This window comes from Phoca vitulina, unplaced genomic scaffold, assembly GCF_004348235.1.
Source record: "Phoca vitulina isolate PV1807 unplaced genomic scaffold, GSC_HSeal_1.0 scaffold24, whole genome shotgun sequence".
Classification (NCBI taxonomy): Eukaryota; Metazoa; Chordata; class Mammalia; order Carnivora; family Phocidae; genus Phoca; species Phoca vitulina.
In genome coordinates, this window is record NW_022589727.1 from 21,375,671 (window position 1) to 21,399,036 (window position 23,366).

General features: G+C 37.8%; 1 protein-coding gene across 2 annotated transcripts in view; it reads right to left on the reverse strand.

Annotated features, from left to right (window-relative positions):
• Window positions 1-23,366, reverse strand: part of YES1 (YES proto-oncogene 1, Src family tyrosine kinase) — a 74,877-nt gene that overhangs the window by 37,688 nt on the left and 13,823 nt on the right. The gene's annotated exons all lie outside the window — the stretch shown is intronic.

A 23,366-nucleotide genomic window follows, 5' to 3' on the forward strand; every position in this document is an offset into this window, starting at 1 on the left:
GTCTAAAATTTATAGCTTAAAGCTCGGCAGGCTGTTTTGAACTCAAGAAGGGGTTTTATTCTAAAGAAAAAAAAATAGTAATGGGGAGAAGTTAAAAATCTCATTAAAAGTCAGAAACTATAGAACAATCTGATCATACAGATTAATCCCAAAAGGCTGTTGTTTCAGTTTGAATGGGTATCTTGACAGTAGATTATCACTGCTTTATTGCCAGGAGCTTATTACTTCCCTACCATATGTGGATTCAGCATCTCTATTTCAGTATTCCTGATGCTTTAATCAACTATTTGCTCTGCTGGAATAGCTGTTCCCTACCTCATAACTTCTACTTATAATTTTGATTCATTTGTGGTCTACTCCAGGTTCCTGCAATTTCCCACAGCCACTGCTTGATTTGCCTATTTCTGAGTTTACACTGATATGAAGGAGAGTAAAAGCAAAAGCCCTAACTTGCTGACCAGTTATGGTTTGGCCATCAGGTGCTCACCCCGTGGTTCTCCTTAAGAGACTGTGAGTCTAGAAGGTACCATTACGTCTGTTCTGTTTAGTGTTAAGTTCTTGCTTTTAGCTATATGGATGCCCATTTTAGCAAAATGTACTTAAAGTGAAAACCTTTCAAACTGAAATAAATTTCTGTGTTAGAATCAGGTTAATACAGTTGATTTTTTTTTAACATTTTGTTTATTCATCTGAGCCACAGAGATACAGAGAGAGAGAGAGCATGAGCAGTGGGGGAGGCAGAGGGAGAGGGAGAAGCAGACTCCCCACTGAGCCAGGAGCCCGATGTGGGGCTCCATCCCAGGACCCTGGGATCATGACCTGAGCCGAAGGCAGACACTTAACCATCTGAGCCACCCAGGTGCCCCAATACAGTTAACTCTTCTTTTTTTTTTTTTTTATTTTTATTTTTTTTAAAGATTTTATTTATTTATTTGAGACAGAGAGAATGAGAGAGCGAGAGCACATGAGAGGGGGGAGGGTCAGAGGGAGAAGCAGGCTCCCCGCCGAGCAGGGAGCCCGATGCGGGACTCGATCCAGGGACTCCAGGATCATGACCTGAGCCGAAGGCAGTCGCTTAACCAACTGAGCCACCCAGGCGCCCCAATACAGTTAACTCTTGAACAAGTTTGATTACGCAGGTCTACTTATACACAGATTTTTTACAGTACTGTACATACTTTCTCTTCCTTATGATTTTCTTAACATTTTCTTTTTTCTTTACTGTAAGAATGCAGCGTTTAATACATGTAACATACAAAATATGTGTTAATTGATTATTTCTGTTATTGTTAAGGCTCCTGGTTAATAGTAGACTACTAGTCGTTAAGTTTTGGGGGAGTCAAAAGTTACACATGAATTTTTGACTGTTCAAGGGTCAAATGTATATGCAAAGTTTTACCTTGATTCCTCATCACACCTGAACTACTTTCTCATCTTCCCTGGATAATGGGCAAGAAAAAATGTGGAACTAAAATATTAAGAGTTTTGTTGATGAGGCAAGTTCTCAGGAGCAGAGAAGTAAAATGGTCCCTTTACTATTTCTCATATGGCTGTCCTGTCATCCCCCAAAAGAATGTAAATTATTGTACTTGAACACCAGGGCCATTACATTTGTCTTTTGTTTCAAACTCCTGTAGGAAATAAAGGATTAAAGTAGTGACAACAACAAGAAATGCGACCAGATATTTCAGATACTCAGGCATTCTCTTTCTTCAAACCTTTGGCCTTTGATAATCCTGTCTGTTTCAACTTTACCACCTTTATTTTTTTACCAACTTTACCATTCCTTACCAATTTTACCATTCTTTACCAACTTTATTTTAGCAAAATTTATTCCAACTTCCCTACATTTCTCATATTTGCTTAAAATGTAGTCTAAAGTTTTTGGATTTCTGACTGTGCTTGCTGCTTCCACTACATTAAAACTGCAATTAAGGTCCCCAATTAACTCCACATTGCTAATGCAATAGTCAATTTTCAGTCCTCATCTTTCTTGAGCTGTCAGCCACACTGGACACAGGGATCATCTCTTTTCCTAAAAATGCTTTCCACCTGGTTTCTAGGACACAACCCCCCTAGTCCTCTGCCTACTATGTAGCCCCAGGTACTTCTCTAACCTCATCTCCTACTACTTACCTGCCCCAGTTCTGCCACAGACTTCTTCCTATCCGTCAGATGGGCCATCTCAGACCACTGCACTTTCCTCTCTCTGCCTGGAAAGCTCTTACCAGGTACCTGCATAGCTTATCCCTCAGCTTCTTTAAATCTTTGTGCTGTCACCTTCTCAATGACACCATCTCTGACTAACCTATATGAAGCAGCAATACAACACTCCCTAGAACACTGCCTATTCTCCTTTAACCTGGTTTATTTTTCTTGATGCCATTTATCACCATATAAAGCATAAGGGTTAAGTGCACAGACTGTTTTATTTGTTTATTGGATGTACAGCATAGTAGTTAAGAGCACAGACTTTAGAGACAAAATATCTGGGTTCAAAGTCTGGGTCCACCACTTAGCTGTGTCAGCTTTGGCAAGTTACTCAACCTTTCTGTGCCTCAGTTTCCTCAACTACAAAATGGGGATACTAAAAGTAAGCCTCCTAGAGTTGTTGAGGGCTAAATGAGTTATCTGTAATGCACCTAAAACAGTACCTGGCATATATTACTCATTCATGGTGATGATTTTGATAATGATGGCTCCCTTCTCCAGAATATAAGAATAGGAAAATTGAAAAAAAAAAATTATTAAAGTATAACACATGCACAGAAAAGTAAACATAACAAATGTACACCTCAATGAATTAGCAGAAACTGAATACCAATGTAACTCATCACTCAGATCAAGAAATGTACTGCCAGCAACCATTCTACTGGAAATACACCTTGCAGTAGATTGCTGGGTCAGAGTATACACTGCTGAACAGTTTTCCAGGGTGGCTGTACCAGTTTATACTCCCAACAGCAAAGTATGAGAGTTACCATTGCTTCACATCTTCACTAGTACTTGGCATTTTCAATCTGTCTGGCGGACATGTAGTGCTCTCTCATTGTGATTTGAACTTTACACTCACAATTACTAATAAAGTGAGCGCCTTTACATGTTTATTGGCCAGTCTCCTTTGTGAAATGTCTGTTCAAGACACTTGTTCACTTTTCTATAGGGTTGTCTTTTTTTTTTTTATAATCTATACGCATTCTCTGTATTTTCTAAATACCAGAGGAGTGACATTTTTATCCCCTTCACCTATGTCTCCTAGAACAAAGCTAAGAACATATGAATGAATGCTTGTTTTGTCTGTCTTCAGATCACCTCCATTTCTACAACTCTGCTTCATAATCTGCAATTTATGGTGATTCTCAACCTCTAATTCTACCAAAAGAGGTTCTAACATGTTGACTACCTAATAATCTTTACAAAGTAAAGATTTATAAAGACTTTATAAAGATTTATTAATGTATTCCAGGTTAACTTCCCCAATTTACTTTCCTAACCTGCTTTTCCCATCACTTAAACTTCCAAAACACAGGCTTATGGGCTGGGGAAGATAAAAAGGCCAATTAGAAGTTAACTACACAGGGGTACCTGGGTGGCTCAGTCATTAAGCATCTACCTTTGGCTTAGGTCATGATCCCAGGGTCCTGGGATCGAGCCCCACATCGGGCTCCCTGCTCTGTGGGAAGCCTGCTTCCCTCTCCCACTTCCCATGCTTGTGTTCCCTTCTCTCGCTGTCTCTTGCTGTCAAATAAATAAATAAAATCTTAAAAAAAAAAAAAAGAAGTTAACTACACAAATCGGAGACTGTGTTTTAGGCAGAAATAGCAGGATGTTCAGAATCCCACAGACAAGAGAGAACAAAGTGGATTTTGAAACCATAAGTAGTTCAGTGCTTAAGTATAACATAAAATAAAAGGAAAGAGGAGGCCAGAATAAATAGCAACAGGGAACAGAGCTTATGTCACAAGGATCTTTTTTTTTTAAAGACTTTATTGAGAGCGTTCTAGTGTGCACATGAGTAGGGGGAGGGGCAGAGGGAGAGAGAGGAAGAAAACCTCAGGCAGACCTGTGCTGATGTGGAGCCCAACACGGGGCTTGTTCTCACGACCCCAAGATCATGACCCGAGCTGAAATCAAGAGTCAGGCGCTTAACTGACTGAGCCACCCAGCCACCCAGCCACCCCTGTCACAAGGATCTTATATTTCCTTCTAATTAACACAAACTACTTTATATATATGGACATCAGTTCATTTTTGTTGAAAGAATAAATTACTTGGTTCTGAATAATTCTATCCAACAACCCAACAAATTGTTTCCCCCAAAAGGGCCAAGCATAGGAAGAGTTCTATAAATACTTGCAGGTTTTCCAACCATTTCCTAACTTATCAATTACCTAAGTCAGATAAAAATGTTTTTCAACTTTATATATATGTAGATGGTCATATATCAGAATTACCTATAGTGAACCTGCTCTGTAACAGTGTGACTAATAGAACTGGAACAAATTTGATGTACTTCTTAATGCATCTAGCTCAATCATTAGCACACTGCACCATGTGTTAAGGTATTTCATTTTAATAATATTTTATACTTTGACAATGCTTTGTTTCCAAAGTACTTTATTACTTAATCTGATTCCATAATAATCCTAATATGTTACCAGCAAAAGAGTAGGGATAGGGTGCCTGGGTGGCTCAGTTGGTTAAGCGACTGCCTTCAGCTCAGGTCATGATCCCAGGGTCCTGGGATCGAGCCCCGCATCGGGCTCCCTGCTCCTCAGGGAGCCTGCTTCTCCCTCTGCCTCTTCCCCTGCTTGTGTGCTCTCTCTCTCTCTCTGACAAATAAATAAACAAAATCTTAAAAAAAAAAAAAGAGTAGGGACAATCTCTACATCATATAAGGAACCTGAAGCCTGGGAAGGTTGACTTGCTCAAGGAGATGAGGCTGAGTCGTCTGAGTTCTAGGTTACCTTCTTTCCAAAACCCATACAGAGCCTCTAGGGAAGCCTTCTGTATACCATTTTCTGTTCTTTGATAAGTTATTAAATACTAGCCCTTTAGAAAATGTTACAAACATGATAACACTATTGGCAGTCAGCTTCACTCCCCAAGTCTAACTGAAAACAGTACTCCACACCTCTGCACCATGATCATATTGCTTTATTATTAGTAATAGTGATTAATATTTCTCAATTTAACATAGTTTTGAACCTTTAAAAAAATTTAAATGTACACTGTATCTGTAAACTAATTCTAGCAAGCTAAGCAATTATTACATTATATGCTGTATCCAGTGGTGGGGTGGAGGGAGCCCTAGTTTGGCATTTTGCGCAGATGGCTCCAGTTTACAACTAAGCTTTAAATCTGTAAGAAATCAAAAAAAAAAATTTATAGAATTTATCATAAGATATGAAATGATCAGTTCTCTACAGGTCACAGTGCTCTATAGACCATAAACATAAGGGATGATTTTTCTTTAACTTTCACTTTTAAATCTCCTCCCTTTAGCATAAAGCACAAAGGGCAGGCAGGACTAGGAAAGAACAGAAAACAGAATGGAAAGGAGGAAACAGCAGACTACTAAAGGGCGTGCACTTTGTCTTGTAAAAGCAAACAAAGAACTTAATTTTCCAAGAGTCAAAGGAGAACAGAAAATGTGAGCAATGGAAAACTGAGCTTGCAGTGCTCAGTGATAGCAATTTTCTACCTTTTTTTTTTCATTTTAGATAAACAATTGACCTTAAAGAAAAAGTAAGCCCATTCATTCTAAATTCCTCTTTGGTTTCTTTAATGAAATCTGGTTATGGTTTCTTTAATGAAATCTGGCATAGGATCAGCCATAAGAAAGACCTGATTTTAAAAATATGTAAAGAATTGTAAAGAAGGGGCACCTGGGTGGCTCAGTCAGTTAAGCATCTGCCTTTGGTTCAGGTAATGATCTCAGGGTCTTGGGATCAAGCCCTGAGTCAGCTCCCTGCTCAGCGGGAAGCCTGCTTCTCCCTCTCACTGCTCCCCCCCTGCTTGTGCGCTCTTTATCAAATAAATAAAATCTTAAAAAAAAAAAAGTTGTAAAGAATACTTAAAATGTATTATATTAGGAATTGTGGTAATAAAAATCACAACTTAATGTAAAGCCCCAAGATTTTAAAAAAATTATTATATTCAACATGGAACAGATCTGAATTATGAAGATACCAGGTAAAAGTTAATTACCTTTGGCCACTTTAGGCAATTATTAAAAACAGTTTGTTGGTAGAAAGACACATGTAAATATTTATTAGGCATAATTCCCTCTACAAATTCACTCAACTTTTGAAAAAAATAAGCTGATTTTATACCTATCTTAAAAAGATTTTTTAAAAAGGTTTATTTGAGAGAGGGAGAGCACAGATGGAGAAGCAGACTCCCCACTGAGCTGAGACCCCCCCCCCCCATGCGGGGCTCGATCCCAGGACCCTGAGATCATGACCTGAGCTGAAGCAGACACTTAACCAACTGAGCCACCCAGGCGCCCCCTCTCTTAAAAATTTTTATCCTCTCAGATTTTCACACTTTATCTACTACTGTCCTTTACCAAGATTTTATACCTTCAAATCACAGTAAATAATTAGATATTACTTTAAGACTAAAGAGCAGGAGAAATTAGATACACATTTTTAGAAAGTTTACAAAATTGACCTGAAAGTCTTTTAATTTTCCCCAAATTCCCACTTTTACTTTATTCCCACCATGCTTTCGCTGTAGCAATACCCTGAGTTTCAATGTATGTTTTAGCCAATAGATTTAAAACTTTGAAGTTTAATTGGTATATAAATTGAATATACAATTATACACATGAAATTAATACAGAAGAGGAGAGGAAGCTTTCAGCAATAGAAGTAACAAGCAAGGAGTAGTCAAATGTGCTTCAAAAACCAAAATAAGTCACACGAATCACATGAAGGGGAGCATAGCTGGAGATGAGCTGGGAAGTAAGGCAATAAGAAATCAGTTTAATCTGTTACAGGAACCTTTCTGATCTTTGATACCTCTTAGTGCAGGTCTTGTATTCTGTTCAACCACGAGCCTTTTCTCAGGAATTAGCAGAAGCTATACACATGGCTCTCATACTCAAGCTAATATTTCTAGTAATAGGAGTAAGAAAAAAGTTTTTTTTAATAAGTTTTAATTGATACCCAAGAATTTAATTTGTGCATATTATGTATATCTAAAAACCATTTTCCAAAAAATTTTGTTTTGAAATTTAGAAGTTACAAACATGTTTTTAATATATGTGCTGCCAAAGCGAACACAATAAACATGTTTATTTTTTTTTTTTAAGATTTTATTTATTTGAGAGAGAGAGCAGGAGCACGAGCAGGGGGAGGGGCAGAGGGAGAGGGAGAAGCAGACTCGGCACTGGGCAGGGAGCAGTAGACTCACCACTGGGCAGGGAGCCTGAGAAGGGATTCAATTCCAGGACCCTGGGATCACGACCTGAGCCGAAGGCAGACGCTCAACTGACTGAGCCACCCAGGTACCCCTAAACATGTTCTTTTAAAACACTGTCCTTTTTTAGCTTATTTTCCTACCTAATATCCTTTCTCAAGCAAGATGATATATTACTACATGTAGTTTATTTTGTTAGAATTTGATACAAATTAAACGTCTGCTTCAAAACTTTAATTACCAAATGTTAAGATTTAATTTTTAACTTTCATTAAGAAAATTCTATCCTGTCCTCAATAAATAAAAAAGTATGGTTTGCGTATATATTAGATACTTAAATGTTTATTGTTTAATTTTCTTAGCCTGTTTCATTCAAAACCAATGCCAATATAATTGCCTGGGTATCTACTAGGTAAATGGATATGGTAAATACCAATTTTGCTTTTAAATAGGCCTCTTTTTTCTTCTACAGTCTACAGAATAATGGTAATTATACAGTAGAATGGCAAAGACAAGCAATGACTTTCTAGCAATTTGCTGCAAGAGAACATGGTTTACTTTTTAAATTAATAGAAGAAGTCTCTCAGATCTTCTAAAATATAAAAACTTATTACATATATACCTGCAGGCATTCTCTTCCAGAAACAAAGGGTGAAAATGAAAGATTAGTTCTAGTTTTGCCAAAATACCCACTAACTATAGGAGGCTCTTTTAGCTGGGCAGCCCCTGGAACACCGTCCAGGAATCTCCAATTTACCATCTCCAAAATGGGACCTGTCATCTTTCCCATCAAAACCCACTCTTCTCTGTCACCCATGTTTCAATCAATGGTAAGTACATACTGCCTTAGTCAGACTCCTGAGAGTCATTTTTAACTCATACCCCATATATTCAATGAGTCACAAGGACCTGACCATACTACCCTGTAATCTCCAAAGTTCTTCCACTTTTCCAATTACTACTTCACTTGGCTACTCATCATTTACTGTCTGTACTACTGCAAAAACTTCCTTAACTGACCTCTATACTTCGAGTGTTACAGTTTCTCCAGTCTTTTACGGTTGCAATGTGAAGATGTGTTTTCTACAAAGAAAATGTGATAAGGACTGTGAAACTAAATAAAGGGAACCTCATTTAAAATGGAGTTGGGAGGCTAGAAGGACTTGAGATTGTGGGTACCAAAAGGGAGAGACATACCTCACATTCCCAAAGGGAAGAAGCCTACTTTACTCCTTCAATAGGAGAAGAGAAGAATTTCTCTTTGCCTACAGCAACAAGCTCAGGATATTAAGAATACCACAACTCCGCCTATGAGAAACCATCACCACTGAACTCCCAATTTCCTCTAAAGGACTTTTGTTCAACTTCCAACTTTCTCCTTTTCTCTACAAAGTAAGGTTCCTCTCCTTTGATCTCAACTTGCTCATGGTGTCCCAAATTGCAATGCTCTGCTATATCTAAATAAACCCATTTTCCTGGTCAAAATAACTGACAGTTTTAAAGGTTAACATTAGGAGACTTCAATGGCTCTAACCTCCTCTTGCTCTCAAAATAAAGGCCAAACACCTTAATATGAAACAGAAGGCCCTGCATAATTTGCTTTATTTACCTCTCCAGGCTCATCTTTTTCCATTCACCTCCTGCATTCTATGCTCCCTACATACTAAATTTCTTTTAGATCTTCAAATGCACCATGTTCTTTTCACAAACGCTTGGCAAAACCTACCTTTCCTTACGCTTGACTTACGAATACCCAACCTTCAGGCCTTAAACATTTGAGGAATCTTCCATGACCTCTCAAGTGCTCTTACAGCACATTTTATTTCCTCCCCCAACCATTTACTACCCTGAATTGTCATTGACTGTTTGTCTCTATCCTCCTCTGAACTGTAAACTCTGGGACAGCAAATTTTTTGTCTTTATTGCAGGTTGGCCTACTATCTACCCCAGAGCTGATATCCAATATTTTTAGAGTGAATGAGTAAGAACTTTGGAGTTAGACCTACATTTCAATCCTGGTTCTGTCACTTATTATGTAATCCTTTATCAAGTTACTTAAATCGCTGGGGCGCCTGGGTGGCTCAGTCGGTTAAGCATCTGCCTTTGGCTCAGGTCATGATCCCAGGGTCCTGGGATCGAGCCCCGCATCGGGCTCCCTGCTCAGTGGGGAGCCTGCTTCTCCCTCTTCCTCTGCCTGCTGCTCTGCCTACTTGTGCTCTCACTCTGTCTCTCTGTCAAATAAATAAATAAAATCTTTAAAAAAAAAAAATTACTTAAATTGCTCCTAAACCCTAAGTTGTTTTTTTTTATGATTAGTAATACCTATCTTGTAAGGTTATGACAATTAACTGACATTATATAGAGAGCAGCTAACACATAAACAAAGGCAAGTGTTTGCATTGGTAAAGACTCTTCTGACTACAAGGACAGAATCTGACTAAAGGTAGCTGAAGCAAAAAGGAGAATTTTTTTTTTTTTTTTTTAAGATTTTTATCTGGGGCGCCTGGGTGGCTCAGTCGTTGAGCGTCTGTCTTCGGCTCAGGTCATGATCCCGGAGTCCTGGGATCGAGTCCCGCATTGGGCTCCCTGCTCTGCGGGAAGCCTGCTTCTCCCTCTCCCATTCCCCCTGCTTGTGTTCCCTCTCTCGCTGTGTCTCTCTCTGTCAAATAAATAAATAAAATCTTAAAAAAAAAAAAAAAAGATTTTATTTATTTATTTGACAGAGAGAGATAGACACAGAGAGAGCACAAACAGGGGGAGCAGCAGAGGGAGAGGGAGAAGCAGGCTCTCCGATGAGCAGGGAGCCTGATGTGGGGCTCGATCCCAGGACCCTGAGATCATGACCTGAGCTGAAGGCAGAAGCTGAACGACTGAGCCACCCAGGTGCCCAAAAAAAGAGAATTTTTATAAAGCCTACAGGACGTTCTCGTGGAATTCAAACTCATAGGGAAAAACTAGAACCAGGAACTTAAATAATAAGAAAGTACGTTTCCTTGTTTTCTTTTTTCTGGTCCTTCTGTCTGCCCCCCTTCCAACCCTTTCTTCCTCATCTCCTCCTCTCCTATTTATCGATCTCTCTCCTCCTTTCCCTTCATGTGTGTGTTTCCATCTCTCTCCATCTTTCACCTCTGCTACCCTGTTCATCTGTGTCATTCTTCTCTCCTATGGCAGAATAGCTTTTTCGACTCTTTACAGGGTAGAACAAGGCTGCCAATACTTCCAGAGTTATAGATCCTTATTTTAGAGCTAGAGAGAGGGATACTAAGTATGAACTCCAAATTCCTAAAGACTCTAGCCCAGACCCCTCAGGCCAGTGGGATCACCACTGAAACATGGCAGATGGGGAAGGTCTTAGAAAATGAGGGAGTCTAGGGCGCCTGGGTGGCTCAGTTGGTTAAGCAACTGCCTTCGGCTCAGGTCATGATCCTGGAGTCCCAGGATCAAGTCCCGCATCGGGCTCCCTGCTCGGCAGGGAGTCTGCTTCTCCCTCTGACCCTCCTCCCTCTCATGCTCTCTGTCTCTCATTCTCTCTCTCAAATAAATAAATAAAATCTTTAAAAAAAAAAAAAAAGAAAATGAGGGAGTCTAGGCAATCAAAACATTCGGGGCTTACTACTCCATCCGTTAAGTAAATGCTATTAATGTTTCACAAGAATTATTTTTACTTAAGTGAATTAGCTACAATAAGAATATATTAGTAATTAGTCAAGTTTTAAGTTACACGTCTCTGATTTTAAGTTTTATATGAATGGAAAATGTGTTATCAACATGAAACATGTAAAAAGGATTATTCTCTTTATTTTTAACTCCCTGAACTTCTGATCTGAACAGCTAATGATGCAAGACAGACTACAAAGTATTTAAGGATATTCTAAGAAAATTTCAAATTATACAGCACACTTCTAGCTAGAGATCCAGAGAGAAGTGGGAATAGATCTCAAAAACACCTTTTAAAATCTGAATTAGCACACTCTAAACGCCTTCCTCATATCTTGTTCCAAACTGAATAGAAAACCTTATATAAAGTGGAAAAAACATTTGGGAAAAATCATCACATAACATTTTACAGCTCTCTAGCAATAAGTATAGATCCAAGGTTATAACAAAACTGTATCTGAGAGCTCAACTAAGTTCAATTGGAAAAATCAGCATAAAACAGTAAGAGTGAATTAACATATCTACTTCCCTGCCTCTACACAGATTTTTCTAAGCTTCTATATGTAGTATCATTTACTGGTTAATTTTTCACCTGATATGAATAAGATGAAGTGAGTTAACATATCTACTTCCCTGCCTCTACATAGATTTTTCTAAGCTTTTATACGTATCATTTACTGGTTAATTTCTCACCTGATATTAATATTTTTAATACACAATTAACAAAGTTTTTTAGCTGTTTCCTTTAATAATAAACAAAATAAACATGTTACTCACACTAAAGAAAACAGGAATGCTAAATTAACTGAGTCTTCCCAAATTTCTTATTTGCAAAAATGCCTATTTTGAGACACATTTTGTCACATATATGGCCAAAACTTTTCCTGCAATTGTAAGTGTCCATAGGACATTTATTAAACACAATTTCTAGTTTCTTCTTGTATGAAGAGCAAGTTTTTAAAATTTTCTTTTTAACTGCAAATTTCCTCCATGCTCATATTAAAATTTAAATAACAGATGTGGGACACCTGGGTGGCTCAGTCAGTTAAGCATCGGACTCCTGATCTCAGCTCAGGTCTTGACCCCTGGGTCATGAGTTCAAGCCCCACAATGGGCCCCACGTTGGGCTCCACACTGGGTGTGGAGCCTACTTTAAAAATAAATAAATAAAATAAAATTTAAATAACATATGTATATAAAGTAAAAAGGTGTTGGATGCACTAACTGATTTAATCCAGACAGTAACCATTGAAGATATGTGCCATCCCTGTTTTACAAATGAGGAAATTTAAAACCTGAGAGATTAAGTAAGTTGGTTCTATGTCACAAAACTAGTAATAGAGACAAAGCCAGAAGTTGAATGAACTCAGATTTTGTGTCAGTGTTTTCTACTTCTACTTCCACTTCAGCCATAACAAATTACCTATTTCTATTGCTGCCATAACAAATTGTCACAAACTTAGTAGATTTCAACAACACAAATTTATTATTTTACCATTCAGAAGTCTGACATGGGCCTCATTAGGCTAAAATCAAGGTGTCAATAGGGTTGCATTCTCTCCTGGAGAATCTATGAGAATTGGTTTTCTTGTCCTTTCCAGCTTCTGGGGGCTGCCTGCATTCCTTGGCTCATGGAGTAGTCTCTTCATCTTCAAAGCCAGCAACACTGCCTGGCTAAGCTTCTGCCTGTTAATTTCTTTGACTCTTCTGCCTTCCTCTTCCACTCTTAAAAATCCTTGTTACTAAACTGGACCCACCTGGATAATCCAGGCTACTCTTCCTACTTTAGAATCAGTTAATTAGCCACGTTAATTCCATCTACAACTGTTCTTCCCCTCAGCTATGTAACCTAATACATTCACTGGTCCTGGAGTTAGGATATGGATTTTTGGGGGAAGCCATCATTCTGCCTATCACAGTCCCTGTATTTGTAATAAATATGCTACCAAAATTATACTGATCTGTTATGGTTTAGATAGTGAACATGTTTTGGCTCAAAATGTATCATATGTTAATTAGGTACCAAGGAACATAACTTTTCTAAATTAGAAGAATGGTTTAATTTATTTAGCTCTCAAAGTAGAACAAAGTCAATTGAATGAACTCACTCATCTAACTAGGTCTTAGAGGGAAATAAAGCCAATAAGAGATACCATCTTCCTCTTCCTTATCAAACCTCTGAAGCACTAGCCTTTGGGGGAGAAGGAGAAACAAGTAAAGCTGGCCTTGTTCTAAGTGGCTGGAAGGAGACAGAAGCATTGTAAAAGGCTTGAATCCTGGTAACAGGGCTGTGGTTGGCATAAATCTGTCTGGATAACACTGGACCCAACTGTTCTTCAAGTGTACCCTAACGAGAATTCGACAGGAAACTGGTCTCAGCAGAACAATTACCAAAATTACCAGGGATTTAAAGATGGGAGACTTTGGGTGAGTACATGGGTGACTTCCTTCTTTGTTACAACACCAAACATGGAGGCATTTTTTCCTTTTTATCCCCTCCCTGCAGAGGGAGGGGTGCTTGATAAAAGAGTACTTAATTTGAGGGAGTTATCTGTGAATTAGCCTACTCTACTAAGATTTATCTGTAAACACCCCTAACTCAATGCTCATGGCGTTTTTATGGTCATTTGCAGATATGTGCAGATCTGTGAAAATTTAAGTTGCCAGATCTACATGTCCCCAGCTCAGGTCAAACAAGGCTCTCATACTGTAAACAAGTGTCCTTTCTGCAGTCTATCTAGTGTCACTTTGTGTGTGTTTTGTTGGTGATGTCACTGTTTAAAATGGCCCCCAGATGTCAGTGCTGAAGTGCTGTCTAGGGTTCTTAAACCAAAAGGCTGAAGTGTGCCTTACAGAGAATGTGTTATATAAGCTTCACTTGGACATCAGTTAGAGTGCTATTTGTGAGTTCAGTGTTAATGAATCAACAGTATACATTAAATAAGATGTCACACATTGAACAGAAGCACACGTGGAACGAGATTACGAATTGATCAGTTGACAGAAACGTTGTAACCAGAGGCTCAAAGGAACCTAACCTTGTAACTTCTCTAGGAGCAATGAGTCAGTATTCACTAATTCAGTGTTCACAGTGACTTTCTAAAACATAACTACTGTAAATAATGACAACTGACTGTATATGAACACTTTGATAGAAAAGATTTCTATGAGCCAAAAGTTATGCTTTTTTAAAGTTGTGATATATACTGTCAAATTTCCCTCTAATAAACTTTTAAAAGAAAAATCTAAAATGCCATACTTTTAAAATGTTTTTAAAAGTATAGCTTCTTGGGATGCCTGGGTGGCTCAGTCAGCTGAGCATCTGCCTTCAGCTCAGGTCATGATCGCAGAGTCCTTGCTCAGTGGGGAGCCTGCTTCTCCCTCTGCCTCTCCCCCGCCTGTGCTCTCTCTGACAAATAAATAAATAAAATCTTTAAAAATAAATAAAATTAAAAAAATAAAAGTATAGTTTCTTGTATTAAAAAAATAAAAGTATAGTTTCTTGTTTGTTCTATTTTTAAAGATTTTATTTATTTATTTGACAGAGACACAGTGAGAGAGGGAACACAAGCAGGGGGAGTGGGAGAGGGAGAAGCAGGCTTCCTGCCAAGCAGGGAGCCCGATGCGGGGCTCGATCCCAGGACCCTGGGATCATGACCTGAGCCGAAGGCAGATGCTTAACGACTGAGCCACCCAGACGACCCTGTTCTATTTTTAAATTACATCTTTAAATGAATTAAAACATTCAACAATATCCATACTACCTTTGCATTTTTAAATGAATTAAAATTCATTCAAATGAATTGTTACATTATATTGTTTTGCCTTGAATAGAAAAAGTATTGAATTTGCTAACCATGTATTTCATTGCCAATTACTAAAAAAAAAATCAGGCACCTGGGTGGCTCAGCTGGTTGAGTGTCCAATCTTGATTTCAGCTCAGGTTATGATCTCAGGGTCCTGAGATAGAGCCTCACTTCAGGCTCCGAGCTCAGTGCAGTCTGCTTGTCCCTTTCCCTCCACTCCTCCCCTCACTCACACGTTCTCTTTCTCAAATAAATAAAATCTTAAAAAATAAATAAAACAAAAATCAATGTGAGCAAATAAGAACAAGTAGTCATGACATTCATATTTTATATGTATATTTAATAATGTGCATTAAATTATTATTACATTTCAAAGGGTTTTGATGAATAAAGGAGTAAACAAAGTAACTGAACACAAGGTAATACACCAAGAAGTAGTCTGATGAAGCATGTAGGGTAGAATAACTAATGAACTGAATTATAATCTAGCAAAAAAAATACATTTCTCTTAACTAGATGAATCTACAAAACAACAGATGACACTTACTGAGCAGTTACTACATTGTAGCCACTATGCTTAGTACTTAAAATGGTTTATCTCATTTAAGCCTCAAAATATCCTAAAAATCAATTACTGTTACTTTTCTTATTTACAGATACAGAACCTGATACACAGAGGATTAAGTAACTTGTCCAAGGTCATACAGCAAATGAGGCACTAAAACTTCAGAGCTCCAGTGGTTTACCAGGGTCAAAATGAACACATTTAAAGCCTCAAGTTGTACAAACGTGTCCCTACAATAGCCTCAGGTATTTAGTAAAAATGAAGATTCCTAGCTCTCAGTCCAGGTTTACTGAATTATTACTTCTAGAGGTAGAATTTAGGAGCCTACATTTCAACAGACATCCCAGGTGATGAGTAGCAACAATGAAGTTTGAAAGCCACTAAGTATATGACGGACCCCTATTCCTTTTTTTTTAAGATTTTATTTGAGAGAGAGATAGCGAGAGAGAGCACAAGCAGAGGGAGAGGCAGAGGGAGAGAGAGAAGCAGACTCCTCACCAAGCAGGGAGCCAACGTGGTGGGGCTCGAACCCAGGACCCCAGGATCACTACCCGAGCTGAAGACAGACGCTTAACCGACTGAGCCACCCAGGCGCCCCATGACTGACCCCTATTCCTATGCTAGAAGCACATACATTTCTGTGCTAGAAGCACCCTATAACCAGAAAGCATCTATCTTGCCTTTGCCATCTTCTTTGTGTCTTTGTTCATGTTATGTTCTCCCTCTGGAATGTCCATTTTATTTATCCTTCAAAACATACTCAAATCCCACCTCCACCACGCCTTCCCTGAACATGTGTTTCTCTTCTCTTGATCTGCCATTGAACTTTAAACCTCCAATACAAAATCTCTTCCAAGTCTACAGTAGCAGTATATTTAATACACAGGAAACTAATAAACAGAGTTTCCTTTTTATCTCCTAAAAAGCTTAATTAAGTAACATGGTGCCTTGCCTGAAGTAGACATATTTTTTTTTCTTTTAAAGTTTGTTGAAATGAATTACAGGTCCTTTCCCAATCAACGTTTACGACTGGACCCAAAAGATAAATATTAGCCAACAAATTAATGTCTGAATCTGGCTTCTTTAACTGAAGGGAGTGTAGATAAAAAAACACTGCACATAAGATAAAAAAATAAATTCAACCCATAGTAAACATATATCATATTAATTTACTAGTTACCTATATCCCCTTTAAGCTGTAAAGACTTGATAATGCTATGACTTCAAAAACTGCTCTAGCTTCAAAATGTCAGTATAAAGTGGGTGAGAAGACAGCAGTTACATTAGAAAGGCAAAATGCATGGTGACCATTTCCAGACATCATCTTAGCAATTCAGGGAGGCAACAGCAATTGATAATATTAGTTTCCTGCACTGTTCATTATTTAGCAACAGCTACTCTTTCCATATAGAAATATTATAGATACTTGAATAAACTGAATTTTATGGGGAAAAAAGTATTTGGACATATCAAATTTTTATATAATTGAGCTCCATGGACCATATCTGTATCATAAAATCAAATATATCGCATGACATATGTTCTGAAGAACTTCATTCCATCTACAATTTGAATCTCCAAAGAATATGAAGTTGCCTGATTTTACTTTTTGAAGTAAAAAATTAATGTGGAAATAGTATGAATGGTTTTTTTCTAGTCTGATGAAGGTGTTGCATTAAAAGGAGACCAAGTTTTTAATTAAAGAAAAGTTGATGTTTTCTTTCCTTCTACCTTCAGATTTTATGATGAGCCTTTTCCCCTGAGCTAAGAATGATCACTTATTCTCAGTCCCAAGTTCCTTAGCATGACTTAAGAATTAAAGCCAGAACACTGGTACAATATTTCTGAACTATTCCTTACCTCTGTGCTCTACTATTTCAATCCTGATATCATTTTTTAAAAACATATGTATGGTAACTATGGGTATATAAAATATTCTCTAAAATCTTTAAAAAAAAAAAAAGAACACGTTTGATTTTTAAGGTTTCTCATATACAGGAGTGGAAGTTTCCAACTATGGAAAACTATGAGAATTCAACAAGAATTTTTTTTACTCCCCAATACTATCTTGTGCTATTATCAGAATCTTTTTTTTTTTTTTTTTAATTTTATTTATTCAACTGAGAGAGAATGAGATAGAGAGAGCATGAGAGGGGGGAGGGTCAGAGGGAGAAGCAGACTCCCTGCCGAGCAGGGAGCCCGATGCGGGACTCCATCCCGGGACTCCAGGATCATGACCTGAGCCGAAGGCAGTCGCTTAACCAACTGAGCCACCCAGGTGCCCTATTATCAGAATCTTAACAGCAATATTAGCAGTATTTGCTTGCTCAGGTCAAGTATGTAAAAAAGTTTGAACTGAATTACATCAACACTTGTCATATTATTATGTTCTACATTTTATATTTCTGGTTTGGGGAACAGATATTTAAAATTCCATATACATGAATACCTTACTTCTTTTTTTTTTTTTTTTTTAAAGATTTTATTTATTTATTTGAGAGAGAGAGAATGAGAGACAGAGAGCATGAGAGGGAGGAGAGTCAGAGGGAGAAGCAGACTCCCCGCCGAGCAGGGAGCCTGATGCGGGACTCGATCCCGGGACTCCAGGATCATGACCTGAGCTGAAGGCAGTCGCTTAACCAACTGAGCCACCCAGGCGCCCATGAATACCTTACTTCTGACTGGAAACAATTTTCTGATGTTTTTATCATTTAGTGAGTATTGACAACAGAATATATGCTATAAAATCTGAGGAAATGGCAACACAAAAATGTTCTGTTTGGGGCACCTGACTGGCTCAGTCGGCAGAGCATGTGACTCCATCTCTCAGGGTCATGAGTTCCAGCCATACATTGGGTGTAAAGTTTACTTTAAAAAAAAAAAAGTTTTCAAGTTTTCCTAAATAAGATGAATAAAGTTTTTCATGATCCAATACTCTTATGTCAAAGAGGAAACAGACTAAGTTATAAAATAAAAAGAATAACTTTCTACCACATTAGTGAGCTTCAGCAAAGGCTATATTCAGAGCATAGCCTTTACACTTATTACCAAAAAGGAAATAAACAAGGAAAAAACAAAAACCAAAAAAACCCAAAAGAGGATTATTTGTAAATCATACTGAGATTTCTTTTTCTGTTTCTAATTCATTAACTTTTCTTTTAATTTTCTGTTCTTTCACTATTATAATAAAAACATTCCAATATGGTTTATAAATAAAAATCAGTGAAATAAATTGCTAGATTTAATCTTAATCAAAAAACAAAATAAAAAACAGAGTATTAGGTGCAAGAAAAGTGCTAGAGCCATCGAGGATTTGAAATGATGATAAAAGGGAACTCTGTATAACACCTTGCTCATAAAATTTTAACTAGATGAGGGACACCTGGGTGGCTCAGTCGGTTAAGCATCTGCTTTCGGCTCAGGTCATGATCCCAGGGTCCCACGTCAGGCTCATTGGTCAGTGGGGAGCCTGCTTCTCCCTCTGCCAGCCACTCCCCCTGCTTGTGCACGTGTGCGCACTCTCTCTCTCTGACAAATAAATAATGTACTGTACAAAGGAAACTAGATGAAAAGGATGACTAGGCAAATAGATATTAATAAAAGTAGTTCAGTTAAAGACAGGAGACCTAAAGAAATCAATAAGCATAAAAATACTTCAAACCTTTCCCAAAAATCCATCAAAAAAAGCATGTATTTCATGGATAAATTAAATTTTCTGACACTTACATGAATAAACTAGTTTTACGCTCTTTAATCTCTTCCAAAGCATTCAGGAAAAAGCTTCCTTCTTATTTTTTTTGCTGATAGCCCAATCCCAACAGAGCCAAAAAGTCGGGGGAACAAGGGCAAGATCTAGTGAAAAGGCTCTGAGTGAGGTAAATCTCTCTCTTCCCACCCTCAAGAATCTTCTCTTGAATTGCTAGAAAATATAAGCATTACTTAGTCACTAGCTAATCAGTTTTCCTGGATAAGTAACTGCACTGAAAATCCCCTAATATTCTATAACCACCAAGGACCAGCAGCAGTGTTCTCTCCTCTCCCACCATATTTGATCACTGAATATAATTTTTTGTTTTTCAGATCTAGAGTCTAGGACAGTCCTGAAAATGCAGTGCAAATATAAAATAATACATGTTTTTCTACTTCCTAATTTTAAAACATATCTAAGTTGTCCTTTGATTTTTCTAATCTTTTGATATAAAGATTTAACCTAAGAGAGAAGTCCAGGCCATTTGTCTTTTAGAGATTTCAATTTTCTTGGTTGTAGTATTGTTTCAACAGACATTCTGGGTTATCAAAATACCTGCTTCCCAACGATTCACAAAACAGAGTAATAGGTGCCAGAAAAATGCTAGAGCCAAGGAGCTCTGGCACAGAACTCCTAAAACCCCTTGGAATTTCCTAAGTGGTAAGAGCAATAAGGTGAAAGGAATACCTTTTGTTATTCATACTAAGTCTCTTTCAACCACACCTGAGTTTATGTTAATGTGGTGATTTTGGGAAAGCCCAAAGTGTAGAGAGCTGGTCACCAGAGGACCAACCATGTGTGATTAGTTGGTTGGGACTTTCCGCCCCACCACACACTCCCACCTCAGGGAAGGGAAAAGAAGCTGAGGTTAAGCTAATAACCAACAGTCAATGATTTAACCAGTTATTTCTATGTAAAGAACCCTCCATAAAAATCCTAACTGAAAAGGTTCAGAGACCTTCCAGATTGGTGAACCCAGGGAGGTGCTAGGAGGGTGGCTTACCTGTAAGTTCATGCCCTTTCCCACATATTCTGCCTTATGCATCTCTTCCACCTGGTGGTTCCTGAGTTGTACTCTTTTATAATAAACCATTAATCTAGTAAGTGAACTGTCTTCCTGAGTTCTGTTAGCCATTCTGGCAGATTATCAAACCTGAGGAGGGAGTTGCATGAACTCCCAATTTATAACCTTGTTGGACATAAGCTGTGGGTAACCCGAGAATCCACTATTTACAACTGGCACCTGAGGTTGGGGGTGGGGGAGCAGTCTTGAAAAACTGAGCCCTTAATCTGTGAGATCTAACGCTAACTCCAGGTAAATAGTGTCAGAATTGAACTGAAGAACACCCAGCTGGTGTTGGAAAACTAGCTGGTATGGGAAAAACCCCATATGCCTGTTGACCAGAATATTCTGTGGGTACTGTACAAAGGAAACAGAGTTTTCCTTTAGCTTGTGTTTTTTTTTCCTTTCACTACTATACTCGACAGTGCTCATAACCACTGTTGTATGCTTCTCTACTAAAAAAATATGTAATTTATTCTCAGAATCTAAGGACAGTTTTGTATTAGGATATCTATTCATAGTATTAATTCATATTAAAAAATAAGAAAAGCCATTAAAAAAAAAAAAAACCCAAGAAAAAAAATTAAGTCAGCATCCACCCCTACTTGATAAAATAAATCATGACACAGAAATAGAAATCCTTCTATTATGGGGCACCTGGGTGGCTCAGTCGTTAAGCGTCTGCCTTCGGCTCAGGTCATAATCCTGGGGTCCTGGGATTGAGCCCCGCATCGGCTCCCTGCTCAGCGGGAAGCCTGCTTCTCCCTCTCCCACTCCCCCTGCTTGTGTTCCCTCTCTCGCTGTGTCTCTATCAAATAAATAAAATCTTAAAAAAAAAAAAAAAAAAAAAAATCCTTCTACTCTAGATCTAGAGCTAAAGCTCAAATAAAGTCTGGCATCATGGCTTAATGGCAAACCCTAGAAACAGTCTTACTAAATTTCTAACAACATTTTGACCTGTTCTGAAAGTACTAACCAATGTAATTAGACAAGAGAACCAAATAAGATGGATAAATATTAGAAATGAGTTGGGGTTAGAATAATTATTTATGCATAATGATTATTTATACAGAAAAAGCTAAGAGAATTAAATGAAAAACCATCAGAAATAAGAGATTTCTATAGAACAATTATAAAATATATAAATAGCTTTTTTATATACCAAAAATAGCCAGTTATAAAAATATACTTTAAAAACAAAGCATTCAAAATCACACATACCTGGCTAAAAGGAATCAATGCTCCTTGGATAAGGAGCAAGGTAAGTACAAGATGAGCCCAGTACATCTCACACCAAAAATAATAATAATAAAGTAGTACTCAGAAAATGATGGGACTATATCAAATATATCAAAAGTACACAGGAGGCATCTTGAAGATCTTGCTGGCCAAAAACAGAACAAATTTGAGCATCAAAATGAATAAAGACGGGGCACCTGGGTGGCTCAGTTGTTTAAGGGTCTGATTTCGGCTCAGGTCATGATCTCAGGGTCCTGGGATGGAGTCCTACACCGGGCTCCCCTGATCAGCAGAGAGTCTGCTTCTCCCTCTCCCCGGGCTCGTGTGTGCTCTCTCTCAAACAAAATCTTTTTCAAAAATGAATAAGGATTAATGGATTATAACTTGTTGACTAAAAAAAAGTCTATAAATCATTTTAATAAACAAGGAATATGGAAAGGTTTTCTCTTACAGAATCTCAACTAATAAATGTAGAAGGAATTATAGAACTAGAAAAGTATTATTTTGCAACCAATGTTACAATAATCAATTCAGGCAAGACTCACTGATAAACAAGCTAAAAGTACTTCCCCACATACTACTTATTAATTTAAAAGAGAAAAATGCTAACTCTACAGTGAAGAAGCCTGACAGGTATCACCTTACCTGAGTTAATATTGCCAATAATGGGGCACACTAACATAGAGTGCCTCTTCATGGCCTATACTAGGAAGGACACAATACCCCTTATATAGCATTGCTGCCCTAAATTCATAATCTTAATCTAATCATGAAAAACACCAGACAAATCCTAAGGTACGCTGTACAAAACATGTAGTCTGACTTTTCAAAAATACCAACATCTGAAAGATAGGGCTGAAGAACTGTTCAAACTAAAAGAGACCAAAAAGATAGGATAACTAATTGCAATAGATTAGATTCTGGATTTTTGTCATAAGGAATTACGAAGACAACTGGGAAAATGCCGATTACAGACTGCTGCATTAGTTTCTTAGGGCTGCTATAAAAAAAAAAAAAAAGGCTTAGAACAACAGAAATTTATGCTCTCAGACTAGAATTTTGAAATCAAGGGTGTTAGCAGGGCCATGTTCCCTTTGAAACTCTGGACAGAATCCTTCCTTGCCTCCTCCTAGCTTCTGATTGTTGTTGGCAATCCTTGAGGTTCCTTGGCTTGGGCTGGATCACTCCAATCTCTGCCTCTGTTGTCACATGGCATTCTCCTCTTCTTATAAGGTAGGGCCCACCCTAATTTGGTATGAATTCATCTTCACTTGATTACATCTACAACTACCCCATTTCCAAATAAGGTCACATTCACAGGTACTGGGGGTTAGGACTTAAAACTATCTTTCAGGAAAATACAATTCAACCTACCAACTGTATATTGGATAACTGTATAATAGCGTCATTAAAATTTCTAAATCTAATAATCGTACTGTGGTTGTGTAAGAAAATGTCCCTGTTTTTAGGAAATACAGGCTGAAGTACTTAAGGGTAATAAGACATGATGTTTGCAACTAATTTTCAAATGGTGGGGGGGTGGAAAGAGTGGGAATATCCATACACATATACACAATGCGGGAATAATAAAATCAAATGTAGCAAAATGTTAACAACTGGTAAATCTGGGTGAGGGAAATCCAGAAGTTCTTTGTACTATTCTTGTAACACTTCTGTAACTTTGAAATTATTTCCAAGTAACAAGGTTTTTTCAAACCACACATGAAATAATATCTACAAATAAGTTTAAGGAAAAATGTTTGGAGTCTATATTACAAAAATAAAACTGTAATTTTATAAAGAACCTCAATAAATGGAAACCTATAACTTTTTAGATGGTAAGAGCTATTATTAAAAGATGTC